Below are 20,861 nucleotides of genomic sequence, written 5' to 3'. Positions count from 1 at the left end.
AACGAGTTGGTGCCGGAGATCAGAGGACGAAAGAAACAGCCAAGAGGAAATTGAAATTTTCCTCCGCGAGCAAAAAAAGTAAAAACACGACGAAGAGGACAGTTGGTGGCATTATGAAAAACGTTTTAACGTTATTTATCGTCGATTAAGTTAACAAGGGGAATGTAGAAGTTTTTAAATTACCCGTAAGTTCACCTGATTTGTGCGTTTGGAAAAGATGAATGCATGGCCAGATAAGTAAGGTCATCACCGGACGGCTTTTCTGTTTTGTTTTTGTTTTTTTAAGCTCATTAACCTCGATCATTCGGTCTTTACGAGTTAATCTCAAACCGAGACCTTGCCGTATTTACCGAGTGATAAAGACCTCACTCTCGATTAAGAAGTAGTTAATATTTTTGCGCCAAATGGTGACTTTTGTTTAAGTATTCACCGCGCTAGGCGGTGAATATAACATTTCTAAGCTTGGTGACTTACCTCGCCACCTCTGTCATTTTAGCAAGTAAACATGGCGGACGTTGTTGAATGAAATTTTTGTTTATTTGAAAGACATAGCCCAGGATATTTGAAAGCATGGGGAATTTTTTTCGAGTACTCGTATTCAAGGCACCTAAGAATCGTTAACGCATTGGTTTCGCTCAGGTGAACGCCAACAGCGTTTTGCTCCTCTCATATTCCAGTATATAACGTAAGAAGTAACAGTTTTGATATTTTGTGGGGTAATCTTTAAACTCATTTTACGCTTGGCGGTTCGACTTGCTTTCCGTTTCGACTACGCAATATATGACTTCCCCTCTGAAGAAAACAAAAAATTCTTTCTAATAATTATAACTACAAAAAATATTATCATAATTCATGATGATGTTTTTGCCGTAATAATGTACCTCAACGTTAATTCTCTCTTTTGATCGATGCTCGAGTTTAACTCTTGTATGCTCTTCACATTCTTTCTTGTGCATCTCCTAAATATAAACATTTCCTTGGAATAAAGTATTTTTCAGGACTCAAATAAGCTCCTTGAATAAAGATGAGTGGTTCAAGGAATAAGAAACGAAGCTTTCAGGATTTTGCTCACTGGAGAAAGAAAAACGAGCCAAGGCTCATCGAGAAAGGTATCATGTGCGTTAGTTTTGAAGTCGCGTAAGACCCTTACCTTGTTATTCGGGGAGGATACAGGATTTTAGAGCAGGGGTTTTGAGATACGGACCACCGAAGGCGTTTCTGTGTAGGGGTATCCGGGGGCATTCTCCCCCGGAAGATTTTTAAAATTGAGGTCCTCGTAAGTGGAATTTCTGGCAGTCTGAGGTCAGACGTGTTATAGCGTGTTATAATGTCTCTTTTTTTTTGTTTTTTTTTTTTTAATTTAGGGGGTTAAAACACCTTAGGGAGGTGTGCGCGAGTTGATTGTATGACAGAAGGGAACATTACTTGTTCCAGTCTAATTTCAACTTCTTTTTTCCCTATTAGAAGCTGATAACCTGGACTGACAAATTAGTCATTTTACACCTGACCACTGCGAAATTGCTATATGAACCTGGAGAGGTTTAATTAAAATAAAAAGAAAAACGTTTCCAACACGAAAAACACGAACCTACTTACCTAATTCTTTCCATGAGATTAATTCAAAATAACCAAAATGCAAAATGTCTTTGGAACAGAATAAAACAGAGAGGGATTTGAACCCATTTTTTTTTTTTTTTTTTTTGTGGTATGTACCTTTTTGTGTCAGGTGACGATGACCCAGATGGAAAACCGAGTGAAGGTTAGTTCAGCCATAATCTCCTACAGTTAAAATTAAAACGCTGTCGGGATGGCTTGGTGGTAACACTTGCCGCATTCTTTTTCTATACAAGGTCAAACTCGGATATAATGGGTGATGACCGAGATTCAGGGAACCAGTCAGAAGGCTAGAAATTCTTTTACCCGAGGTTGAAAATGATATATGCGTTAAATGGTTAGATAATAACACGTCATTCAAACGTTACGTGCAATGGATGAAAGTACGAAACATCTCGGTCTTAAACATATCTTTCCCACATCAAGTTATTTTGATCGTGTTTCAAGTTTCCAAACTTCGTATCAAAGTTTTTCTCATCCTTAGGGGAAAAGGCTTTACAGAGACTAATAGACAGCAACCAATGCTGGAATGTTGATAATATCAAGGATGTTGTCACTGCCAAGCATTTGTGCTCTTGCAGAGATCCCATTACGATGGCTTTTAAGGTAATAACAATAACAATAACCTACAGATCGGATATATTTAAGTCAAATAATAACAATAACTTTAGTAATTTTACCGCATTAATCCCTATACATCTTTAATTTCTTGCCTTCAGCTTGCTTTTCTGGTGGCAAGCAAACTTCAGATGAAGCCGGGAAGAACCCTGGGGTACCAGAGCTGTGTTCGGGACCATTAGAGACACATCTGCGGGTTATGCGTTTTAAACTCGTGTACCCCAGCCTGGTAAAGATCAAAGCATTACTAATCATTACCTTTGACTCTAGAGCAAAAATTACTTTAATCTATCAGTTGCGCAAACGCTATCTTTTACATTCAAGGTTTCGCCCTAGGAATATTGCTGACAACAGACCAATTTCGACATCTTAAAAATCAGCCTAAAACAATAGACATCAGCACGAGGCTCCGGGGAATAAACCCCACAAACTCTAAAGTTATTACCCGGAGCCTCGTGCTGAGGTTTATTGTTTTAGACTGAATTTTAATATATCGAAATTAGTCTATTGATAAAATAAGATTTTTTTTTCGTTAAACATAAATTAGTCTAATTGTGTTTTTTTTTTATAACAAATGATCCAAGGTAAACCGCACGCTTCTGAAGCTAGCTCATACTTACACAGAGAACACTGAGTTCTTAAAAAGGCTTGCAGACCAGACTGAAGAATTCGCTGTACAGCTTATTGACCAGGTGACTGCCAAAGAGCAGCTGGTTATGGGGGACCTGCCTGAACACGTTGATCGCTATGCTTCAATGCTTACTGACATGGCTGATGATGCAATTATCCACTCCCAGAAAAAGGTAATAAGTTAAGAAGACTCCATAACTTAGCATTACTTTCAAAAATTTTCCGACGATTTTAAGTTCGGACAAAAAGCGTCCGAAAATAAAACCGTCCGAAATATCTATAATTACAGTATAGTATAAAACTTTGAAGTAGCTCCAAAGCTCTTAGTTTCCTTTATGGAGCGAACTCTTGTTGAGACACTGCTTGAGATACATAACGGCTTGATAGAATTTGTGTTATTTGTGTTTTGCAGGAGTAAATTTACTTTGGCTATGTTTCAGCTAAGTGTCCGAAATTGCTGTGCGAATTTGTCCGAAATGAGATAATTAAACCTCCGAAATTTTAACGTCCAAAGTTTTCTGCAAGTAATGAATAGTCCTCTTACTCTCTTCTCCTAACCTTGAACAATTTTTCTTGACGACCATTGTACCACAGTCAGTTACGAATGATTGTATTGTATTGCTATATTTAACAATCCAATATTACTGGCAGTATTTCAAAAGCTTGCTTTCAAAATTTCCAGAACACTTAGAAACGAATCACTTAACAGCAACTTAAAATCGTAGGATAAAATGTGAGCTGACGTTTGGTTTGCCATAATTGCAGGACAAATCTAGACTAATCTAGGCTACGTCGACCTGACGCTACTGCGAACATCACCAATTAGGTGACACCATAATCGTATTTTTATTGCATAATTTTACCAAGATAACATTGAATCAGATCTAGCGTTCACTGTGCTCTTTCATTTTTCCCCATTTCGACCCAAAATTCCTCAAATTCTAATTCCAATTTCAATTCCAATTCCAATTGCTCTAAGTACAAGGTAAGTGAAAACTAGAGTAAACATTCAGATAAGAAGATCTAATTTGAAAACGGTCACAATCAGCAAAGGGAAGAATTCAAGTCATTCATCTCTATGTATCTTTATTTGTGATCCTTGCCTACAGTTTGTTGCGCATCCGTTATTATACAAGACGCTCAAGATGAGGTGGAACCTTGGTTTGCCTGATGCTTTAAAACCCCATGGGAAGTTTCGAAGACTTCTGTTTCTACTGATTCTGATAGACACAGTTTTGACTCCACTTCTGCTTCCAATCATTGCATATGCCTCCTACAGGGACCAAAAGAAGGTATCCAGATACTTATGGTCTAAAACAGAAGAAGTCAGTACTCGTTCTAATTCTGCTTTCGTTTTTTGTCAGATGCGCAAGGTTTTGGATAGTACAAAGGAGAGCAATGAACGTGGACACTTGACTGATGCAAGATCAGTGCAGGATAAGTTAGGTATAGCTTGGATTTAACCTCTTCGTAAGTTTTAATAACTGTGTAACTGACCGCCGGCCAACCAGCCAATTGATCGGCCAGAGGACCGAATGACTAATTAACACAAGAGATTAACAAAGCACTTACCTTGATAATCTCTTGCCAGACAATATAATAATACACAAACCCAAATAAATATGCTTGCCTTCACATTTAGCATTCAGTCGCCAAACAGGTTAAATTAGAAATGGAAAACAGAAAAAGTAGTTGAGCAGAAAACAAAACATAATACAAAAAAGGATTATCTACACTGCTAGGTAGATTATACTGTAAATGCTTAATGAAAAGAACCATAAATAATTTGTACTTCAAGCACTTCTTACGACATGAAAAGTTAGTTTTATTTCTGTCTCGGAGTAAAACTGGCCGGGGAAAAGAATCCTTCTACTTACAGGGACACATAAAAGAATAATTGTAAGAAATACTATTTGCGCGAAACCAAATGCATGAAAAAGCACACGGCAGTTGGTGGAAAGATTGTTATAAGTTGAGAGATTAGCACATAGTCATCTCAACAGTGCAATGCATTAAGGAGAGAGATTAATATCAACGCTTCGTGGTGTCTTTTTATTATTATCATCATTATCATTATCATCATTATCATTATTATTATTATTATTATTATTATTATTATTCAACAGACAAATACCTCAGTTTCTTTAACACGCCTCTGGTCTTATTCCTCAAAGACAAGCTCAGTCAGGTGGCTTTCATTGCCTTTCACGTTCGTGTTTGCATCCTGGCTTCTACTGTTTATCCAAGGTTCGAGGAATACTTGATATTTCTTTTCTTCGCTGGAGTGGTCCTTAGCGAGCGGCAACAATATACAGCATCACCGTTTAAATACTTCAAGTAAGATATGCCAATTTATTTTGAATATTGCAAGCTGGTTACCATTGTCTTTCTTTCCTAGGACATACATCAGCTTGTATTTATGAAACCAAAATAATTTGAAATATACAGGAAATAATACTAAGTTTTTAGTCCATTTATTGTCACACTGTCTTCCTCAATTAAAAGTGCCGACACAGTGAGAGAACGAGTGCAGAAACATTTTCGAGAATTAGTTCCGTTCGGAATGTAAATGTAGGATAAATCGTGAAATTCCTATTCTCTTGCACTTTGACGTTTTCTCTCGATTGAAATTAATCATATCAATATTTGTTCTACCAATGACATTTGACGAGTTTCTTCGCTCTCCTTTTTGTGAAGGTGAATTTTGTCATAACATGTTACGATTTATGCTTCTCAAACTCATTAATAATTCATCAAGTTTTGAAAAAGGCCGTCATGAATAAATGATTAGCATACATTTTCAGGATTTTATTTCTCCGTTTTCTCATTATTTTAAGCTTCGACTGAGGAGATTTGGGCCAGAAAAATTAATGACTGAGGCAACCTGGATGGTTTTAAAAATTCTCTTCCTAGGTATTTAGGGTGTTTTTGATGACTATAAGCAACAAAAGCGAAAAATGGCCAAGGCAGGTACCTCGGTTTGCCTGTTACTAGCCACAGCCCTGAGGATATATCAAACATTCGCGACCCTTTTAGACCACATTTCAAAATACCCCAAAGTTCGTCAAAACACTCCGCTACCTGTCCTTTTTCTCTTGTCGGTCCAAACATGATCTTTCGTGTTTATAAATTAGTATATTACGTCTTGATCACTTGTTACAAAGAAATGACCATACTTATTTATTAACTATTTTTAGACTCGACCAAATTAATTTCACAGATATGATAGTGAAGTATTTTTAGCTTCTCAAACACTTTTACATGAGCCGCCGGCTCGGAGGACTGGGTAACCACCCCCTGTAAATATGACGTTAAATGAATTATCTTATCTAATCCTATCTTATCTTATCCTATGGTGTAATTGATCACCACAAGAGCCGGAGGACATCCGGAGTAAGCTGCAGATCACAATTTGTGAAATTGAAAATATGGGGATCCTATTATCTAGACTCAACCGGAGGTTAAGAATTAACTAAACAAACAATTTAGTACTACGTCAATTTTTTTAATGTACATTTCATTCACAATAGTTGTACCTTTGCAGGGACATGTGGAATTACCTTGATGTTATTACCCTTCTTATCTACGTCCTGATCGTGATCCTGCGTGTAGTGGCCATTGCGCGTGGTGGTGACCCTTACCATAATCGTTTGCTGGAATTTGCCCACTACTTCTATGGTGTCAACACGATGCTCTTGGTCTTGCGCTTCTCCAGTGTCTTAGAGCTCAGTTCAGTCGTAGGTCCTTTACAACTGGCATTGTTTCGAATGCTTATTGACCTCCTGATTATTCTTGTACAGTTTTTCTTCGTAATGATAGCCTTCTCGTTGGTCATTACAAAGTGCTACATGGCAGAAATGTCATACATGACTTCAACTAATAACCAAACAGAAGTCGTGGCCAAATACAATGTGTGAGTTTTCTATTTATTCTATTATATACTCTTTTTACTATTTTATAAATATGTATTATTATTATTGTTATTATTATTATTCTTATTCTTATTCTTATTATTATTTTATTCTTATTCTTATTATTATTTTATTCTTCTTATTATTATTATATTATTACTATTATTAGTATTAGTATTAGTATTATTTGATTCAGGGATAGAGTAAGATCGTGAGATATTTTTGACGTTAATATTCTAGTTCGACGCTAGGGCGTGTTCGATACTTTTTTAGCCACGCGGTACTTGTTTGCATCCTTTTTCTTTAGTGCCTTATGCAGGTTGACCATCCTTTTTAATCCTTTCACCCTTCTTTTTTGAGGCAGCCACCCAATTTTCTGCACTGTTCGGCTTACCCAAGTCTAAATTGCCTACAGAGTATACTATGAATATTTTATAAGACAAAAAAAACATACATGAGGCGGAAACGGATTCAGCATAAAACACACAAAACACGTTAATTTTGTTTGTACCTATGTTTCCATTTTTGTAATCTGTAGAGTTGTATCGCGATTTTAGTTTAATGTCGTTGACGCCGCTCTTTCTTTCAGCTGCCCCGAAGGGGAGACTCTCACGTTCAGCTGCCCCGAGGGGACACTCTCATGTTCAGCTGCCCTGAGGGGGGACTCTCATGTTCAGCTGCCCTGAGGGGGGACTCTCATGTTCAACTGCCCTGAGGGGGGACTCTCATGTTCAGCTGCCCCGAGGGAGGACTCTCATGTAAAAAGGACGGGGAGCTCGTCGTTCCTTATAGGGGTTAAAAAAAGTGGTGGTGGTATCTCTTAGAATGTTCAGCCCCAAGAGATCCACAGCGGGAGCTTTTGCGGTACCTTTAAGGGCATTGAGCCGAAAAAATATGACAGGAGATAACATTTTGATTTAGAAGTAGTACCTCTTATGGGTGAGAAAAATTTCAAGCCACGCCCACAAAACAGGATCTTGATACCTCTAAGGGGTTCTTTTCATGATTTTCGACGAGCACCCCGGTCCTTTTTATAGGAGATTCCCCTTACCGGTTCAACTGCACCTCTCACTAGCACTAAAACAACAATTTCATTGTTTTCTAATGGTACTTTCTTATTCTTTGGCTTTTTCTTGTAAGGTATTGCGAACAAGGAGCCATCCATTGGTAAGTTTATGTAATTTTCCACAACTTCGGTGTAACTTTGGCAAAGAGTTGCAAATATGAAGATACACACAAGGAAATTTAACTAACAATGACGGTCACCCCGAGGTCAACGCCGATTAAACATTGATTTATATCTCACCTACGAATCTCTCGAAACTCTTTCGAAAGTCAACTAGTTTGTTTCTCTTTGCCAATACTATGTCGAAACTGAATATGGAAAGCAGCGTTAAATTCGAGCAAGAAAATTTACAAAAAATAGCCGTCGCGGTTCACGTTCTCCAGATAACCCAGAATTATATTTGGTCATTTCACGTTATTGCTGCAAGGTGCTTTGAAATCAGGGCAGCTTTCTATTTATTAGTCTGCTCGAAATTCCATGTAGTGATTTGTAGCCTTAATTAGGGTAAATTGTCTCCAAACATTGCATATCCTGATATATATGTCTATGATCGCCACATTCTTAAACATAAGAGTATTCCTCGCAGCCTTAAATCATTCATTTTTAACGAGTGACAGCGTGGTGAGAGGGAGTTATAGGAGTGGTCAGATTATGTAAACGAACAGGTGGTCGGTTGATTATATTGGGAATTTCCTAGTTGCCCAACTCTCTGTGACACGATTAGAGTAACACAAAATAACCACACTATATTGTCCCCGTATACGTTGAAAAATTACAGCAATAGATCGATTCACCCACGTATTCGTGTGCCGGAAACGATGTAATGACATGATTCAAAATTCAAGAGATAAAGGTCACTGAAGGCCTCTTCATATGAGCCCGGTCAACCGGGCTGGCTCGGTTTCCGAGATCTCACCTCGTCCCTCTTTCCTTCGTAAAATTTTCGATGTGTTCATATGATAAGACGGGCTGGCCCGGTTACCGAGATCTCGGTTTTTGCGACCGAGATCTCGGTAACCGGGATGAAAATTTTCCCATATGAACACTCCAGCCCAGGTAACCGGGACGAAACTTTTTAGACAAAATAGCTTCACTTTCGCAACATAGCGGCCAAAATGGCATATTTTTTGTCTTGAATGTATTCCATTTTAGGAGTATGCGAATTAGTTTATTAGTAAAGTTACAAGAGTTCACAAAGCCACGACAGTCGCGAACGATGCAAGTTTATATTCCACCATTTTGGTTGTTTTTCTTGGATTTCTTCCCGGTCAACCGGACTGAAATTTCCCATATGAACAGACCACAAAATTGGTCCCGGTAACCGAGCCAGCCCGGTTACCGAGCTCATATGAAGAGGCCCTGAGCAACAAATGAAAAACAAAGTAACAAGTTCAGTTCATTGGCGTGACGTTGTCACGCAATCACAGAACGTTCTCCACAGTCGTTCATCCGTAAACTATACGCTAACGCGATGAACTGATCCTTCGAGTTTGGAGTCGAACAAGTCTTCCAAATTTAAGACCATTTGGTATTCAACAAAGGTGGGTGTGTAATTGGATCCATCGGTGGCTTTCACAACTTTAACGGAGGCGTTGCCAAAATTCACCTGCGAAGGTTTCACGCTCGAAAAGTGTATTAAGAGACCCTCAGAGAGAGATATAGCTGCTCATACATTATTCTACTTATAATCCTGACCCAGGCCTTAATAGGCGATTTACATGATGGCGTCATTTGACTATAACTACAAGAATCCTTCACTTTTTCTGTTTCTTATGCTTATCAGGGCAATTGTTATTTAAACCCCACTGGGAATTCAAAACTTAAATAATAAAGAAAAAACGACAGGAACTCTGGTAGTTGTGGTCAAATGACTACAACGTGCAAATCTGCTATTGCTTGCGAAACTGAACAGGGTCCCTGGGGGCGAGAACTTCGACGCGAACTGTTGCTTTCCATGGCAACGGTAACACTTTCAAAGTAAATATGCAATTTTCCAAATCCCGGAACTAATCCAGTCCCATTTCGCAGATTTACGAAAATTTCATCTTTTTCACGGCGAGATGGTACACTGTAGTTTCTTGAGGGAGCCGGATTTAAACAGAAGATCGTAAATGTCTTACTCGCTCGATGAAAGGTCGTCACTTCTCAAGTTACCGCAGGCTTCCAGCATTAGAAAGGAACTAGCAAAAAGAATGTCTGCGTAAGAACCATCTACTTCTTCACATACTAGCGGAGCTCCGGCGGCCCGAACAAGCGGAGCCCCATACCCATATAGGAAAGAAAAGGAAACCCATGAATTGGAATTGATTTTCTCATGGTTATCATGGCCCGCTGCATTGCTCGTGGGCGCGAACGCACGCCGGCGACGACGGAGTCGCCCAAGATGGCCTCCATACTCCAGCTAATAGGTTGACAGAGACTGGCAGCCTTGGTTTTTAGCTTCCTTCTTTAGTATTGGATATCCATGATATGTGTAGTTTGAGATTACACAAACTTAAAACAGAAGGCCAAACAATGTACAGAAAACCTCACCGCAAAGTTCCAAAACTCAGATCAAAATTGTTGCTTATCCTGGGTTAGTTTAATCGGGCTTTGAACAACCGGCTCCGGAGCTCCGTTTTTAGGCCTGGGTAAATCTGTGTATTATATACTAAATAGCTTCTTGCAGATAAGGTCATTAAATCGACGTTAATGTCCGAATACTTGATGAAAGGCCATGATGGTATTCGTTGAGGTCTCTCGCAAAATTTCGCTGGGTCCAAAGTTCGCTGCCTTGATCGGGAAGTGCGCTGTGATTTGGTTCAGTAAACAACCCTCTGATTCAGCAGACGTTCGTGGGTGAAGAAGATTGCGTGACGAGCCCAAAGCCGGTCAACGTAGGAGGCTAATTTTTCAGTAAAACACTCGTGCCTATGTTATAATTAACAATTGGACTACGAGCCCGAGTTTTCTATGAGTGAATACTCAACGAGGCGAACCAATCAGATTAGCGGATTTGCAATAGAAAGCAGCTGATTGACTTCTAAATAATGCGCCGTTCTTTATTTAATCAATTGTCCGCAATCCCAGCTTCAAGATGAACGGGACAAAGGATTTATCACTATTAATGGAGGATTTATAGAGATCAATTACTCATTTCAATTGTCTCGTTAACATTTTACGTTTAAACTATTAATTACATACTCTTCCTTCAAATACTAGCAAATCTCAGTCACATTTTCCTTTTTGTTACCTCTAGCTTGTACAAGACTTCCAGGCAGGTCATGTGGTCGGTGTTTGGTCTAACAAACTTAAAGCAATTGGAATCTCATACTAGTCTCACCTCTGAAATTGTGGCAGTTTTATATTTGATATTCTTGATTTTGTCCGTTATCATGTTGGTCAACATTCTGGTGGCTTTACTCAACAACACATACACCAATGTCACGGTAGGATAATCTCGTATATATATAAATATAGTAAGAAAAATTTTCCATTGGTGCAAGCGTTTCCAAGGTTACTATGCCTGAAACTGCCACATCGTCTTAATCATGGCAGCTGTAAATGTGGACAGAAATCGAAGACAACATGGTGGCTAAGCATGCGCGCAAAAGACAAATTACGGAGTTAAAATATGGCGGCTTTACAAGGCTTTCTATGGGAAAATTTTGAAAACATAGTAATAATGTGCAGGTGTATAATCAAAATGCCCACGTCTGAAATGTACATGAAGAGTATCAAGATTACCCACCTTCGTTCTAAAACTCTTGAGAACTCGTTACGCGACGTAGTCGCCAGTTGCAACTGACAACGTTCGCCGGGCGATCTGTCCCAGTGGGTCCCCGGCGCATCTACGATGGATCGCCGACGTACCCAAATTTGCACGAAATGCAAATCGAATTGAGCAATTTTCAACCATTTTGCCTGTGAATATGGATCGAATCGTCTCACTGGAGTACGTTGCATCCGCAGATATGTTTACATGAAATATTTTCATCGTCGCCAACCGGCGACAATCACCGACTTGCTGGCGAAGTTGAACTCAGCTCAAACTTCGCAGGCAAACCGGCGGTCAATGCCTGGGATAGATTATGATTCGCCAATAAATGTTCACATATGCCGTAACGGTACCCCAGTCGGCGGCATATGAGAACCAAGCTTTTTGTAGAGAATGCCGCTATTAAGCAGCTACCGAGGGCTCAAAGATTATCAGAGTTTGCATGGCATGCATAGGGGGAATATAATTTGATTTGAAAAACAAAACAGAAAGTTGACCTTCCTCAATCATTATACTCATAACTCGAAAGTTTCGTGAACATGAGGTAAACGCGAGAAAAAAAATGTTTAACAGAGTCAGTGCCACGACAAAAAATATTAGAGTTTAGACTTGGATTTAGCTCTCACGTACTAATGTGAATTACCGTCTCATTACCCTCTTCTTTTTTCCTAGGCCAATGCAGAAGTCGAGTGGAAATATTCCCGGGCTGTTGCTGAAAATCAATACAGGAATCTTCATTGCATTGTTGTGCCGTTCAACTTGTTGTCTGTTCCACTCAAATTATGGTACTTCAAAACCAACGGTAACCGCAACTCTCGCAAAGAGGTGAGAAGAAATTTCTCTTTCTGATTGAACAGTTGTTTGTTTAGGTATGTATTAAAACCCGAAACAACGAAACGAAACCACCGAAACGAGCGAAACGAGCGAAACGAAACCACCGAAACGAAACGACCGAAACGAGTAAAATAATAAGTAAATAAATGAAAAAGTTAAAAAAAAAAAAAAAAAAAAACAGTCTTGATCTCTGGCACGTTACTATGGCAGCCTGATCTCGTACCCAGAACCACATGTGTGACATCGTTACATCTCAAACCTGAAAGATGGATGCTCACATGGGTGTCGACGACGACCACGAAGACATCGAGAAAAAGGTGAGTATTTTTCGCATTTTGAATGGCATTCTAGCTAAAACAAGAAATGTAATTTCAAAGAAAGGTTTCCTGGTCGTATCGTGGATTCTTAGGCGGTGGTGAATCGACAAAGCCGAGCCCAGGATGTACGGAAACACAATCTCAAGAGTATCCGTGAAGAGCTGAGCGCTCAATAAGAAATTACTTTGAGAACTGCAGGAGTCACGAAGGCCTGACGTTAATATGATTAAAGCCTGTCAAGTCGCCCTCGTTTTCCTTTAGAGATATATATTAAAGAAAGTCCTGGTTCGCACGAAGAATGCTGCAAAGTCATTCTCGAAAATACCATTCGATTCGCCACCGTCTAAGGATCCACGATACGACCAGAAAACCTTTCTTTGAAATTAGATTTCTTGTTTCAGCTAGAATACCATTCAGAATGTGAAAATACGCACCTTTTTCTCGATGTCTTCCTGCTCGACACGTTTACGCTCATCCACCTTTCAGGTTTGTGATGTCAAGATGTCACACATGATGTGGCTTAAGAGCAGTATCTGGGTACGAGATCCGGCTGCCATAGTAACGTGCTAGAGATCAAGGCTTATTTTTAACTTTTTTATTTATTTACTTACTATTTTACTCGTTTCGGTCGTTTCGCTTGTTTCGGTGGTTTCGTTTCGCTCGTTTCGCTCGTTTCGGTGGTTTCGTTTCGTTGTTCCGGGTTTTAGTACATGCCGTTTGTTTATAAATCATTCATTCATTCAGTCAGTCAGTCAGTCAGTCAGTCAGTCAGTCAGTCAGTCAGTCATTCATTTCATTCAAATATAACATTCACCGTAATTGTATATGTTTTGATTTCGTTTCATAGCAGAGATGTTTTCTGCGCTCTCAGCCGTCTCAGTTTTGTTCGGCCGGGCTTTCGGTTTTGCGCTCGTTTGGCTGTTCATTATTTGGCTGTTCATTCGGTTTTAGGGAGTTTAATTAAGCAAACTTTAACGGCAACGGCAACGGCAACGAGTACAAGGCTGTGTAAGCGTGCGTTATTATTCTTTGTTCATTTCTTTGCCGTTGTTTACAAGAAGTCACAAAACAACAACGTGAAATAGCCACATTCTGCATATTCGAGAGAACGTGAACTATACAGCGGCGAATTTTTAAAATTTCTTTTTCAAATTTTGACGCTGTCTCACATACTGCGTTTGGGATATATCTGACAGTATAGACAAACTGAATGGATCTAAATTCTCGCGAGATTCGTAGGTTGAATGTTAAGGTTACAGTATACCTTCGGGTCGGCAATTATCTTCAAATTTGGATTTTTGGGTCAAAGTAGTGGTCGAAGAATAATCTCTAATTCCTGAAAAAAATTTTTTGAAAAGGCTAAATATTGGCGGAGAATTGGCGGTTTTACGTTTTCACCGGAAGTAAAAGTTTACCTCTTGATTGACAGCCTCATGGCGCGTATGCAATCAACCGAGACGATTTTCGCGGGAATTACCTGTATGGATGTCACGAATTGACTACTCAGTTGATCAGCATTGTTGTTCCGACTACCCAGCATTTTTGGTATTAGGCGTGTCTCTATTAAGTTATAAGTAAACATAGGCCACGTTTAAACCATGGACCAGTTCGAAAAAGCGAAAAAAGCGAAGACCGAATGAAAATACATCACTGAGTGAAGAAGCGAAAGTTCGCCACGCGGATGAAGCTATAGTTATCGTATAAGGCGGGCAAATATTTGTGGTAAGAGAAAAGAAAGGTGCTGTAAAAATTTCGGAACTTGACAGCAATAACAGGGATGCTGACAGAGACTCTTCTGATGAGTCCGATATCGACGAATCGTCGGACTCATTGAGACCATTTGAAATATAATTCATGCACAGTTGCCCACACACAGTTGCTCTCCGCGCTTTCTTTTGTTTGTTTCCTTCGCTCAGCACTCTAGCGTTCGTATCCTTTTTAGTCTTCCCCATTTTGCCAGACCAGCTTCAAGAAAAACCGAGATACAGAAAAATTCTCTCTCTGCCTTCGGTTCCTTGAGCGCATTGCGAAACACAAGAGTTTTTTAGAGATTCGCGCGTAAATTTCAGCAGGAGGTTAACGGTAGTAAAGTTTCCCTGCACTGATTGGCTTAGTTATCTGAGAACCCAGTTGAAGGCGTTTGTGGGCGGAGTTTGTTTGCGAAGCAGAAAATTTTTCTTAGCGCTGTTTTCTCGAATATATTTTTTCACTTGAAGCAGACACTTTAAAGAGTTATAACTCAAAGGGAATTTGTTCAATTGCTCTTAAATTTGGACAGTGGCTAGTTTAACATATAAACTACAAAAGAGTGTCTGGGAATTGTTAATTTCGAAATACTTTTTCTTCGAGAGCAATTTTTGTACGATCACTCCACATTTTTTAAATTCTATTTCGAAAATGTTCTGTAACTTTTTACTGCATTTGAATATGCCAAAACGCAGACACGTTTTTTAAGCGCTTTGGGCCCTGAAACCGAAGAAAAAATTAAATTGGCGAAAAACGAAATTCGCTTTGACTTGTAGCTTTCGAAAGGTGATTCGGGCGCTCGCATTTAGTGGTCGTGAAAAATTCGACAATTCATTTTCTTTCAAAATTCTTGGTATAGTTTGATAGCCAGCTCCATAAGCTTTAATTTGATGTAGGGGTTTAGGTGTCTACAGCTTAAACTGCACGCGCTACATCGCTTGCGCGCGAGACACCCCTGAAGGTATACTGTAACCTTAAGTCGTTTTTTAATCGACGTTGCCTTTGGGCGTTTTTGCCGTTACTACTTAAACTGCTTTTTGCCACTTGGACAGCGAGCGTCTGCCTGTACTTTCGACCATCTGTTTGTTCGGTTGCCTAGCTTGTGTTTGGGCGTTTGTTTGCTTTGCTCTCGAAAGTCTAAACATTTCTCTGCCGTTCATTCAGTTTTTATTGTTTGTGCCGGGGACATCCGTCTCTTATTTATACTCCTATTAAAGTTATGAAATGTTTTAAAACGTAGCAAGAGCCGACACTTCCTCGTTTGTAATTAACACAGCCGACGCTTCCTCGTTTGTAATTAAAATATCAAAGAAGACATCCCCACAGCGTTGGAGGTTTTCCTTTGCTTTGAAACGAAACGAAACGACATAAACAGATCCTCCACGAAAAAATCCACGTGACAAGCGAGTAATATCCGCTAAAGAACTGAGTGTAATGTCTAAAAATAACTTAAGAGGGATTCACTCTCTTACCTGGATAATCTCTTACCTTAGAACAATTTTAACATATGTGTACACATTGATGTCTCTTATTCATTTATTTTTATTATTATTGAGTGTCCACAATTAATTATCTAAGCTTAATACTCAGACAATGAAATAAAAGCTCATTCATTCATTCATTTATTCATCGTCAATAGAATGTTTGATTTGTGACAGCCATGTATTTTAATGCAAAGGACTACCTCTTTGTTCATATTTCCAATTTCAAAGTGAGAGAAATGCAGAGATTCTACGACGTCAAAAATCCCATTCCTTCAGTAACCTACTACACGTGCCTTTTAAATTTAGGACGCAGATAATCGACTGAAAGAATACAGGATCTTTTACCGCGATTGTTTGTTTCCGACAATCACCAAGCGCTACACAAAGAACTACGGTGATCACTTCCTTTGTCGAGTAAGCCTTTTTGATTTTACCTATTTCAGGATTGTGTTCATTTACAGAAGAATAAGCGTACTGGTTTTTAATCAAGCGTGGTAGCAAAACGGGGGCGGATCTAGGGGGAGGGTACAGGGGGTGTTCACCGCCCTCCTGAGATGAAACCTTCTTCTTGATATTCGCTTTTAAAATTTGTTTACCTCACCAGTCGGTCATGCCATTCATTAGTGGTACAACCCCTCCTAAGAAAAATCCTGGATCCGCCCCTGGAAGATTATGGGGAAAAGATCTCCGGATTTTTGGGATATTGAAAGTTTTCCTATTTTGCAAAATACACCTTCTAATCGGCAGACAATCGCTACAGGGAGCGATTGAACTGTTTTATTTAGCAACTATAGTTATCATATATATGTGATATTGATGAAATACCAGGATTTTTCTCGTTTCTAGCTAGAATTTCATTTCAACGTTGCGCGCATATTATTTGTATCGTTCACATGTTAGGATATCGCTTTCGTCATGGTTAAGAACATGTATAATTTTTCTTTCAACATCATTAAACTTGAGCTTAACTTTTTAACCCAGGAAAGAACATATCTTTGCGTTTAGATAAATTTCTTGTCATTTTTATTTACACGTTTTTGAACATAGTCCCATCCTCGGTTAAGGTGACCACTGTTAATTCACCGTTTAAAATGAAGAAAAATCGAGATACCATCAACACTCGAAGATTGAATTTGTATCCCCGTGCGGTTACGTAATATCCCCTATGTAGTTATTGATGATGCTCATGCTTACATTATGTTCTAGTTGAAGAAAAGATTGACTTGATAATCAAGGACAAGTTACAAATCTCAAACTTTGATAAAAGTGCCACAGAGAAACAAGTAAGTGATGTCTGCTTTATTCTCAAACACGCAGGACCAATGATATACTTAACGGTTATTTACTTTTCCAACTTTTTCCTTTTCCAACTGTAGAGAAAAATCGTTTTTTTTTTTTTTGTTGTTTTTTTTTAACAGCTGGGGAGCCTCGTCTCAAATTCGCTTGGATTTCCTCTCACCCTCGTTAATTCATTCCTCTGCAAACATTTGTGGTGCTATTTGCATTTTTCAGTCGGAAGAAATTAAAATATACTAACTCCAGTATTCGGAAAACGATTGTGTACACAGACCATCATCACATCTCCACCCCCTGGAACCAACATTTGTTCCAGAAGCAGTGCTGTAGAATGAGCTTTGGTCCATCCCTCGGCTCGACCGAGTGTTCATTTTTCCCACGAATTTCGAACAAAATTATTGTCAAGGTTTAAAAGTTTCGATAAAATTAACCCAAGAACAGTGAGTTGAACACTTCTTGTTCGCCACGTGTATGATTCGATTAAATAAAACCATGACAACAAACACGATATCTGACTCTTGAAGCGGTTTGACAATCTACAGCGTGAGAAATGTTTTCTTGTCTTTTACAGGATGAATACCTGGGTGCCTTTAAAGATCGCATCACCGAAAGTACTTCCGTCGTTGTTCATTTTCCAAAGAACGAAAGTACATCGAATGGAGTGGGAGCAAAGCCCTCCTTGACCGACTGTCATATACAGCTGTCGTCCATTGCTTAGACTAGGGTTCCCCTCTAATCAAAAATGGCAACATATGCATGTGTAGGAACGGTAGAATCCCAATTTCTCGAACCCACGATTTTTGGAATCTCCCGATAACTCGAACGAAACTTGTTTCCCTCGTCTCAGTGGAACATTGTAATCAGTTTACCCGACTTTTCAAACCAATTTTCGTTTCCTGTGGAGTGTCGAAAACTCCGGGAATCCACTGTATTGTGAGCCAAGTCATCATTAGTTCTCGTAGGGGTAAAATTGGGTGTGTTTATATTTCTTGTTTTCTTAGGTAAGGTTATATGTAAGGAGATTAACCATTTTTTTTGGTTAAACATATTTGTTATTGTTTTCCCCAAAAGCACCTAGGCTTATCAAGGGGGATTACAAATTTACAATTTTGACTTCATTTATTCACTGACTCACACTCAAACAACACTCAAAAACTGCACTGAAAACGAGTTAAGTTCACATATCTAGAAATATTATTTTAACAATCAAGCAGTGGCCACCGAAGAGCCATTAGTGTTAAATATAAAACTTTACACTTCCCAAAAAAACACAGTTGGCATCGTAATTTAATTAACAATTTAGTTTCCTAGCGTCGCCTCACGATGAACATGTTTCTCTGACATCTCCTTATTTGTTTCTCTTGACTTGATTATTAACCCAATTACGAAGTGTACCCACTTCAAAGTGTAAAGAAGCAAAAAGAAAGGATTTGGCTGTCCTCGTACAGAAAAAGGGTTTTGTTTCTGTTTACTTAAGGAAGTTGTTTTGTCACTGATATGTAATACAATAGTAAGTGTGCTCCATAGAGGGGAAGATCCAAACGTAAGCGTCGTTCTTGCTTGGTTCCTTTATGCTAGTGACGTGCATAGTTGCAAGAATGCAATCCTGGTCAAAAGTTTTGGGACACTTTGCACTTATGCCAACATGGTCTTCCTGTCTACCTCCCCCTCGCCACCCCCAACACGATGTTGAGATTGATTTCTCCAAAGAAGACCCACTATCCCTCGACAAATTAATTAATGACTTCCCACTTCAAAGTAATGCGTCACCGGTTGTCATTTTGTGTCCCAAGGACTTTTGGCCAGGATTGTAGATATGAGCTGATATGCAAAGAAACAAAATTTGTACAAGCCATACGTTAGAACGTATACATATTGGCAAGCAGATGATCTCATTTAATTAAGGCAATTGATCTTTGGAAAACCATCCCTAACACCTAAAAGATCTAAACGTGAGTAGGCTTTTTCTAAAACATCAAATGCTATCTACTGTCTAAACAATTTCCAAAACAACTGACTTCCTGTAGCCATTGCTATTTGCTCTGTTTAAACTCGCTCTCTCCTAACTTGTCCGTTTTACCTTACTTTTTATCTTATTTCACTGTAATTGTAATTTGTTTTGTTCGATTGCAGCTCATTATGTCTATTATTTCTATTATTTTCTCCGGTCCTTTCTGGTTCCTCACCAGCTGTACCGATAAAGTAACTAAATTTGTAAATATGGGGGCCAACTAGAAAACCGAATGGTTTGCTTGATCCCCATACTCTAAATTTAATATTTATTAATTCGAAAAGATACATTACAAACATTAAAAACTGAATTTAATTTGTAAATGTAAACTGTGACAAACTAAAGTATGTTGTTGTTGTTGTTGTTGCTGCTGCTGCTGTTTGTGGGTTCTTTCTCTCAATTGCCTACATGCGAATTTGGATTTTTATAGCCAAAAAAGATTGGTATATCGGACGTAAAGCCGGCGTTTTCAAATTCTTCTGGTTTCAAAGAACGTTTTCGAAAAGCACCGTTTTCGTGACGGATTAGTGTGGATGGAGGCTCAACCGTAGAAATAAAGCTGCGTTTTCAAATTCCTCCATCGTAGTGTGGACAGGGCCTTAGTCCGACACTCGTTTATTCATTATTCATTTATTACTTTAATTATCATTTTAATAATAACTACTTAATAACCGAGAGTGAGGTCGTTACGGGAAAATCTCAAACTGAGGCCTTGCCGTATTGACCGAGCGCTAGCGAGGTCAATACGGTAGGCCGATATGGCCGATATGCGTCAATACGGTATGGCTCATGAATTAAAGAAAAGAAAAAATTCGAGCGGAAGTCGTCAATTTACATCCGGCGATGCGCGCGTTTACCGATTCATTCATCGTCTCAAACCCAGGGCTAAACTACACAGTCAGTGAACTTCACCACTGTGTTACGTCTTCCGTTAAAAGTACACATTTCTTTACGGGAAAAATGATTGTCCCAGCCTCAAAAAGGTATTTTAGTATCGTGGTGCCACAACTTAATGGGGGAGTTTTTCCGACTTTTGTGGCGAAACGTCAACGCACATGGAAAAGACAGAAAGTGCTTCAAAATAGTCCAAACCAACGGTCTTTCGGTGAAACAAAATACTAATCCTTCAGAACGCACTGCTTAAAATAACTCGATCTTCGCATTCGCTTTGGACAACATATCTTCGCCTTCTTCACTCTGGGATTTATGGATTAACTTTTCAAGCTTTGTGAAAGTCTAAAACTTCCTGCAGTTATCAGGAACACTGCTACCGACAGAAACCGCCCGATTGTTGACATCTGATGATCCTGGAAGCTGAGTTATACTTGCTTGTGTTAAAGAGAGGGAATCTATTTGATGAGAACCGTGACGGAGTTGCTTAATTTCGGTAATTGTTGTGATTAAGATGATAACTTATAACTTTCCTCGTGGTGTTCTGCTCAGGATGCATGACAGACCAGCCGATGGTGTTTTTCACTTAGCGATTTTAGCTTTACTTAAGACTCGGCAAACTTTGATTGTTTTCCACTAGTGCCCGCCAAGGTTACCGGCTGGTAAGTCAAAAACGACTTCTATAT

General features: G+C 39.1%; 1 pseudogene across 1 annotated transcript; it reads left to right on the top strand.

The window, feature by feature from the left end:
* Positions 1–1,024: 1,024 nt before the first annotated feature.
* Positions 1,025–19,644, top strand: LOC110043549 (short transient receptor potential channel 5-like; annotated as a pseudogene). The gene is made up of 14 exons (XR_002296009.2): positions 1,025–1,109; positions 1,727–1,759; positions 2,054–2,220; positions 2,817–3,035; positions 3,972–4,154; positions 4,227–4,308; positions 4,989–5,199; positions 6,407–6,775; positions 7,914–7,940; positions 11,078–11,267; positions 12,269–12,421; positions 16,284–16,391; positions 17,184–17,260; positions 17,845–19,644. The product of XR_002296009.2 is annotated as a short transient receptor potential channel 5-like (transcript).
* Positions 19,645–20,861: the final 1,217 nt, after the last annotated feature.

This window comes from Orbicella faveolata, unplaced genomic scaffold (genome assembly GCF_042242905.1).
Source record: "Orbicella faveolata isolate gen_17 unplaced genomic scaffold, um_ofav_v1 contig_1, whole genome shotgun sequence".
Taxonomy (NCBI): Eukaryota; Metazoa; Cnidaria; class Anthozoa; order Scleractinia; family Merulinidae; genus Orbicella; species Orbicella faveolata.
This window is presented reverse-complemented; position numbering and strand designations above follow the sequence as displayed.